This window comes from Tiliqua scincoides, chromosome 14 (assembly GCF_035046505.1).
Source record: "Tiliqua scincoides isolate rTilSci1 chromosome 14, rTilSci1.hap2, whole genome shotgun sequence".
Taxonomy (NCBI): domain Eukaryota; kingdom Metazoa; phylum Chordata; class Lepidosauria; order Squamata; family Scincidae; genus Tiliqua; species Tiliqua scincoides.
Window position 1 is genome coordinate 56,745 of NC_089834.1, and position 8,256 is coordinate 65,000.

The 8,256-nt window shown below is 49.6% G+C and overlaps 1 pseudogene; it reads left to right on the forward strand.

The window, feature by feature from the left end:
- Positions 1-8,113: 8,113 nt before the first annotated feature.
- Positions 8,114-8,232, forward strand: LOC136634572 (5S ribosomal RNA; annotated as a pseudogene).
- The last annotated feature ends 24 nt before the right edge of the window (positions 8,233-8,256 follow it).

An 8,256-nucleotide genomic window follows, 5' to 3' on the forward strand; every position in this document is an offset into this window, starting at 1 on the left:
TTCCTGGGAATTGTAGTTAAGAACATCAGAACAGCCCCACTGGATCAGGCCATAGGCCCATCTAGTCCAGCTTCCCGTATCTCATAGCGGCCCACCAAATGCCCCAGGGAGCACACCAGATAACAAAAAACCTTATCCTGGTGCCCTCCCTTACATCTGGCCTTCTGACATAGCCCATCCAACCAAAATGTTTCAAGAGAATGGCCAAACATTTATTTGATTGAACAAAACAAGGGGGTGGCCACAGGTCACAGTCTCTTGTTGTCTTGTGTGGTCCCAGAGGTATCCGATGGGTCACAGTGAGATACAGCAGCCATTTTCAACCACTGTGCCGTGGCACACTGGTATGCCACGGACAGTCTGCAGGTGTGCCACAAGAGTTTGGGGGAGGTTCATTTGTTAGTAGGGCCACTGGGGAACACGAGTCCCTGCTGTCAGTGCACTGGGCCTTGTCAAATGTCAAAAAACTGATGGTGTATCTTGACAATTTTAGGGCCTTGTTGGTGTGCCATGAGGTGTAAAAGGTTGAAAATCACCGAGATACAGGAAGATGAACTAGATGGGACTTTGGCCTGATCCAGCCAAAGGTTGGGGTTCTTCTTATGTTCTTAAATTAGATCAAATCTTACTTGTCGTAAGAGGCGACTAAACAGCCACCGGGTAGATGGGACTCGTCAGCCTGGGAAGGCAGCTCATCTGAGAGAAGGAAAACTCTGATCCCAAACCTCCACTGCCTTGTGGCTACATCCAGTTATGGAAAAGGCTTCAGGAGTCAACCTCAAGGCAAAATCCGGAGCCGGAGTCCCTGAGGCAGTTCATGGCTAAACACAGTCACGTTCTGGCAACTCCTGCGACACCGCTGGAACCAACCACATTGGCCTCTGCCTTTCCATTGGACCATTTCAGCGACGTGGAGAGGGGGGATTTGCTGCATGGGTAACAGCCTATCCTCCATACCTACTTTACCCAGGCTTCACGCACTGGAGAGGACACTATGTTCCAGAACCACCATTCAGAGCGTGACACCATAGTCTTCCGAGACTGAAGGATGCCAACAACAAATCAGATCAGACCTGTGCCTTTTCTGGTTCGTAAACTATCTGGAGTTAGGAGTAAACAGTGAGGTGGCACCATTAGTCGATGACACCAAACTATTCAGAGCTGTAAAACCCAAAACAGATTGTGAGGAGCTCTGAAAGGACTTCTCCAAATGGGGTGAACCGGCAGGCAAAGAGCAAATGCAGTTCAGTGTCATTAAGTGAATAGAGATGCTTATCAGGGCAAAAAAAATCCCAACTACACATGTACACTGATGAGATCTGAGCAGTCTGCGATGCATCAAGGAAAAAGACCTTGGGATTATGGGGGATAGAGCAATGAAAATGTCACCTTGGTGTACGGCAGCTGCGAAGCAGACAAATACCATGCTAGGGGTCATTAGGAAAGTGATGGAGAACAAGGCAGCAAATATGATATTGCCTCTGTATGAAAATGGTGTGGCCACATTCGGAATACTCGTGTGGGGTTTCTCATGAAGTCCATAGGGCAGGACAACTTGTGCAGCCTAAAAGTCTTTGGTTTCCTTGGATACACAGTCAAAGTATGTTCTAGGCACAGCTTAGTGTACATGTTCATTTGCACAGGTTGGGACTGTGGCCTGACAATGCGCCACCAGAATCTGCCCTGAAATGTGCACCTGCCCTGAAATGTGCCCCAGAATCTTTTGCAAAATTCAGGCCTGCCTTGGCCTCTAGGGTTCTGTGGAAAGCGGCCGCTGACAGTAGAGCATTGCAGCACAGACCGAAGCATGTCTACTTGGGAGTAAGTCCCATGTAGTTCAACGGGGCTTACTCCTAGGAATAAGCCTAGGAAAGTTTGCAGTCATCTGTAAGTTCTACAGAAAGTTATCTGTAAGTCCCAGGAAAGTTTGTATTGAGTTGTGGCCTTGGAGAATCATTGCTTTAGGCCAGGGGTGCCCAAAACCCGGCCCTGGGGCCACTTGCGGCCCTCGAGGCCTCTCAATGCGGCCCTCAGGGAGCCCACAGTCTCCAATGAAACTCTGGCCCTCCGGAGATTTGTTGGAGCCCACACTGGCCCGACACAACTGCTCTCAGCCTGAGTGTGACTGTTTGACCTCTAACGTGAGCTGTGGGATGAGGGCTCCTTCCCCCCACTGCTTGCTGTTTCATGTCTGTGATGCAGTAGCAGCAGCAAAGGAAAGGCCAGCCTTGCTTTGTGCAAGGCCTTTTGTAGGCCTTGAGCTATTGCAAGACCTTCATTCATTAATACAACTTCATCTTTAATATATTCATTTATGTAAACTTATGTAAATTTATTCAAATTTTAAATGTAAATTAATTCTTTTTCCCCCCGGCCCCCGACACAGTGTCAGAGAGATGATGTGGCCCTCCTGCCAAAAACTTTGGATACCCTGCTTTAGGCAATCCCATCTCATGATTGACAAGATTCATTGCTAGGAGGGTGCAGGCAGCACCGGGTGACATGCACCAGGGGGTGGGGGGGTGACACCACTACTGGCCAAAATTTTCTAAATCTTTATGCTTCTTATATAATGCCATCATATTATATATCATTCGATGCGTAATTTAATGCAGAATGCAATGAAACAAACTGCATTGAACTACCTCTATTCTATCAATTGTTTTAGTCCAAATACCAGACGGGGGGGGGGATGAAGTTTCACCATACCCACTGCCCAGGGCATTGCCCCGCTCACTGCATGGGAGGAGGTCCATCTTGGGGGTGACACACTGGTCCCCTACACTGGGTGACGAAACCCTAGTGACAAGGCTCCTGGCACAAACGCCAAATCTTAGTGGGGACATTTTCATGGATCAGCCACTGTTGTCGATGGTGACAATAACCTTGGGCCCAAGGAGGAAAGTCCTATAAAACGTACTCCCCGCCTTTGCGTCGTCGTTGACAGAGACCGTCATTTCTTTTCAGCCGCCCTGTCATCTTGAGTAATGGTCGCGGATTGCGGCAAGATGATTGAATGCCAGCAGCAGAGGTCAGGGATGAGATCCTCTTTCCTTCGGTGGAGGACTTCACACCGAAGAGGCCAAGTTTCATGCAGGGGAAACAGGCTTTCATTTTTTTTGTCCACTTCCTTGACATTTTGGGGGCAAGGTGCCACTCAAGCCACTAGGCGGCTAAGGTGTTTACGTGGGGGTTAGCAGAAAGGTTTGGCAGGCCCAGCCAAAAACCTCTCAGCACGTGAGATGGCATGACAAAGAACTCTGTCACCATGTGCAGTACCTTGCCAGGAAAATGCCACTCTATCACCTAGGGGCACATGAGCATCTCCTACTTGCTCCTTCTGATCTTAGGATTCCAAAAGAAAAAGGGAAATGTTTTGATGCTCTAGCCCAACACTCTCCTCTCCTCCATATTCTTCTGTTCCCCTCTTCCTTTTTGAATCCAGGCAGTGGGAGGGATGGGCCTATGGCCTGATCCAGTGGGGCTGTTCTTATGCTCTTAGGATGAGCAGACATGGGTGGTGCTCTGGATCAGGTGTGGACCAGCCCTGACCTGCAATAGTCTTCCTTGTGGTGGCCTCCCTCATTTGTTTTTCACATTTTTACCCCACCCTTCCTCCAAGGAGCTCAGCATAGTGCCCATGGTTCCTCTCCTCCTTTTGTGTTCACAACAACCCTGTGAAGTAGGTAAGACCGAGAAAGAGAGAGAGTGACTGGCCCCAAGGCACCCAGGAAGCTTCAGGGCCGAGCAGGGATTTGAACCTGGATCTTCTAGGTCTAAGTCCAACTACTGAACCACTGCACCATCCTTACTCTCATTGGAGGTCTGCAAGCTGGCCACCTGTTGGGGGATGCTGTCTCAGTTGCCTGCACTGGTTGGACTAGATGACCTCCAAGGACCCACCTAATGTTCTGTGATTCTGCTTTCTCCAATCAGAAACCCAGGCAGAGTGGCGCATAGATGCACAATCTGAAAATTTGTGGAGAAGCCGAAGGAAGTTCCTCCTGATCCTCAGCTGATCTGAACTGATTTTAAATTTGTCTTCCTTGCTCTTTCCTCCAACTGTCTCGTGGTAAATTGTTCCTGTCTGTCTGTCTGACACTTTCATTGTCTCCCTCACCTAGATGCACACTGGCTGCATTGACAAGGGCTTCATTAAGGCAGTCATTGCCCATTAAGGCACCTGCCAATTCCTTAAGACTCGTCTCAACCCAGCTGGAGCCACGAGGACCCGGTTCGCAGCACTTGATGCTGCCGCTCTGTGCATCAAGAGAAGTTTTGCAGAGCACAGCCCCATAGCACACGAGGATGCTGGGACCAAGTTTGGACCAACGGGCTTGGGACCAAGACTGAATCTGGGACTGAGTGGGGCAACCGTTGGAAGTCATTAGGTGTTGCTGGAGAAGACCTCTAAGCCTTGACTTTCCTCCCAGGGTTTGTATCAATTTGGGGTGGGGGATATTTTTGTCGGGAGGCTTCAGTGCCCCCTCTCCAATCACCGTGGGTACTGACCACCCCTCACCCCCCACTGCTGCCATTTTAGTTGAACACTGAAGGTTCAAGGGATACACTTGAGGCCAAATCCTCACCAACTTTCCAGTGCTGATGCGGTTTCAATGCAGCCCAGAAGTAAAGTCATAAATTTTCCCTCACCTTGAGGAGCACTCCATGTCTGCCGCCCCCACTATAGGAGGCAGCTGGCTTCCTTCCAGCGCCTTGCGTCAGCTTGGATGTGCTGACGCAAGGACGAAAGATAGGTGGGGGGAAGCGGGGAGGAGGCGGGAGGAAGGCATTCCTCGGCGGGGTGGAGGGCAGGCGGTGGGCAGGGAGCGGGAGGTGGGGCTGGAATCCGGCAATCAAGAGGTGGTGTAAGTCCGAGGAGACCCATAGGCGCCAGCGGCCCTTATCCAGAGGTAAGGGGAAATGTTTCCTTTTACCTCTGGCTAAGCCACTTGTGGCCAAAGTCCTGAGCTGGATACAGCACAAGGCTTGCCTGTTCCAGAGCAGGATAGGATTGCGCCCTTAGACTGGAAACGGCACCTCTTTTGCCCCTTCTCTTCCCCCTGCATTTCATTACATCCCAAAAAACAACAGCATTCCCAGGATTCGCTTGAGAAGACAGGTGGTTTGTAGACATCCTCGCAGGGCAAAGAGGGACAGGCCTCAAGGACCAAGGAGGACACAGCTCTGTTGAATTCAGGCTGCACTTACTTTCCGCTCAGCTCCTCCAAGACACCTGCTATGATCTATGGGAACAGTGACTTTTTTTCCAGCGCGCTTCATCGTTGAGATTTGCGAGAAGCCAGTTTGACATTTGCAAGCTATCTATTAGAGGTGACAATTATATGGTCTCCTTAATGCTGCCGGGACAAAGTGTGGGATCAGCAACTCCCAAATGTTACGGATGCCAGCACGTTCTGCTTTCAGCACCAGCCAGGATAACGACCCTCTCTCCCAACACACCCCAGGCTCGGTGGGTTGTACAGATTGTGAGAAACCGTGCCAACTGATCGAAGCCCACGAGAGCTCTGTACGGACTCCTCCAATACGAGTACATGAACCCCAGATCGGGGCCCTTTCCTTACATATGGGAGAAGTTTGTTCTTAGAAGTTTGTTCTCAAGGGACATCCACTAAAATTGAGTGTTGGGAGAGTTGGAACAGACAAAAGGAAATATTTCTTTACTCAGCGTGTGGTTGGTTTGTGGAACTCCTTGCCACAGGATGTGGTGATGGCATCTGGCCTGGACGCCTTTAGTAGGGGATTGGACAAGTTTCTGGAGGAAAAATCCATTACGGGTTACAAGCCATGATGTGTATGCGCAACCTCCTGATTTTAGAAATGGGCTATGTCAGAATGCCAATGCAAGGGAGGGCACCAGGATGCAGGTCTCTTGTTATCTGGTGTGCTCCCTGGGGCATTGGGTGGGCCGCTGTGAGATACAGGAAGCTGGACTAGATGGGCCTATGGCCTGATCCAGCAGGGCTGTTCTTATGTTCTTAACTACAATTCCCAGAATGCCTTGCAGGTCTTGTTATCTGGTGTGCTCCCTGGGGCATTTGGTGGGCCGCTGTAAGATCCAGGAAGCTGGACTAGATGGGACTATGGCCTGATCCAGTGGGGCTGTTCTTATGTTCATATGTTAGCTGCCTCTGAGAATAGAATGCGATCCAATGGGTACAGACAGCAGGAGAGAAGATTCTGGCTGGACATCACCCTTGATAGGAAGGGTGATTTGGCAGCGCAACAGGTTACCGAGGGAGGTGGTGGGTCCCAGGGCCTCAGAGAAGAATTTTATCAGGGGGTGCAAAGTTTCTTCTGGGCCCCTTCCTTTCTCCATTGGTTCATAATTTCATGCAATCATTGGAGCATGAATTACAATATATAAAGCTATGTAAGCTTCCATGAAATGAGAATGCCGCACAGTAAATGCAAACATTTACTGATGAGGTGAGGCTGAGAGATAGGCCCACGGTCACCGAGGAAGTTTTGCGGTTGAGCGGAGATTTGAACCTGGCTCTTCTAGGTTTTATGTCCAACTCCCGAACCACTGCACCAAGGTGAATCTCAGAAGTTAAGTAGACTTAAGGTGGACCTTGATGATGTGAGAACATCATGTGCCTGGTTTGCTTGGTTAAGCCCACTGTCCCAAGAAGGAACCTATCCCATTCCTAGCCAGTGGGACCAATGGAGTTATTGCCCACCCTTCCTCCTGTGCAAACATCCTTCTTTCTGTTTTATCTAGGGCAGGGGTGCTCAATAGGTGGATCGCGATCTACCAGTAGATCGCGAGGCAAAATGAGTAGATCGCGGAGTGCCGACCCCCCCTTCAGGTGCCTCTGGGAGGAAACGCCGGGAGTAAGGCCCATTGTACTCAATGGGGCTTACTCCCAGGTAAGTGTGGCTAGGATTGCAGCCTCACAGCCTAATCCTAGGCATGTCTACTCAGGAGTAAGTCCTGTTATACTCAGTGGGGCTCAAGGTACACCAACATACATTGTACACAGAAATGTTATATGTTATGATGGCGCGAACATTGTAAAAAAAAACTCTGGTAGATCTCCGGGCCTTGCTGGGTTTGAAAGTAGCTCTCGAGCCAAAAAAGTGTGAGCACCCCTGATCTAGGGCATACCTGGCACCAGGTAAAGGCCTGGTGCCTGGGATAATTTATGCCTTTGTCATGCCCTCTGGAGCTGCTGTTTAACTAAAGCTCTCTCCCTTATTCGAAAGTTGCTCTCCTGGCCCGGTGGGAAACAGCCTCATCTATCTTTAAACAAATTGAGCTTGCTTCATATTTCTTAAAGAGAGGCATTTAAGTGGAGTTATGCAGATGGAGATGATACGGCCAGCACCGTGAGGTTTGCCGGTCTTAAATAGAAAAAGTACTTTTTCTAAGTCTCTTGTTGCCTGGGTTTTCTTTCTATGCAAGATTTAGGTGCTAAAGCCCCCTTTTAAGGGGGGGGGGGAAACGGCCTTCATTCATTCAAACCTTCATTCATTCTTCCTTTTGTAATGTCTTCGTAGGGCCACTGCAGATAGAAATGGCCAAGAAAAATCTGAAGGAGCAGACAGAGCCAAGACTCTGCAAGACGCTTTTGACCTCCTCCTGTCAAGGAGATGGTGTCTGTTGGACCACTGCAAAAGTAAGACCGAGGCTGCAATCCAAACCACACTTTCCTGAGAGTAAGCCCCATTGAACAAAATAGGACTTACTTCTGAGCAGACCTGGTTAGGATTGTGCCCTGAGCCTCTTTCAGTGGAATCTTAGGACAGGGTGTGCCAGGCACATGGTGTTGTTGGGGGTGATCCCAGGAGACGGAAGACAGGGCAAAAGGACTAGCATCTTGTGTGTAGCACTCAGGTACCCCTTCCTGCTCTCTGCTTCCTTTTTTATTGGGTCATCAAGCCTAATGAGGAGAGAAACCAGTTGTTCTACTTGCTGTCACACCCCAGGTTAAAGAGATCAGGCGAGGGGGGGGTCCTTTGGGGAAACCCCCTTCTCAAGAGAGCACAGAACCCCAGGGGTTATTCTGTAAAATCAAGACCATACTAACATCCCTTTGTGAGTTTCTTGCCTAGAATAAAACCCATTTGGAAAAAAAAAATGGAATTGATGGTCAGCCCTGTTACCCTGCGCATGCCTGATCTTGTCTGATCTCAGAAGCTAAGCAGGGTCAGGCCTGGTTAGTACTTGGATGGGAGACCGCCTGGGAATACCGGGTGCTGTAGGCTTATACCATAGTCTTTCGAGACTGA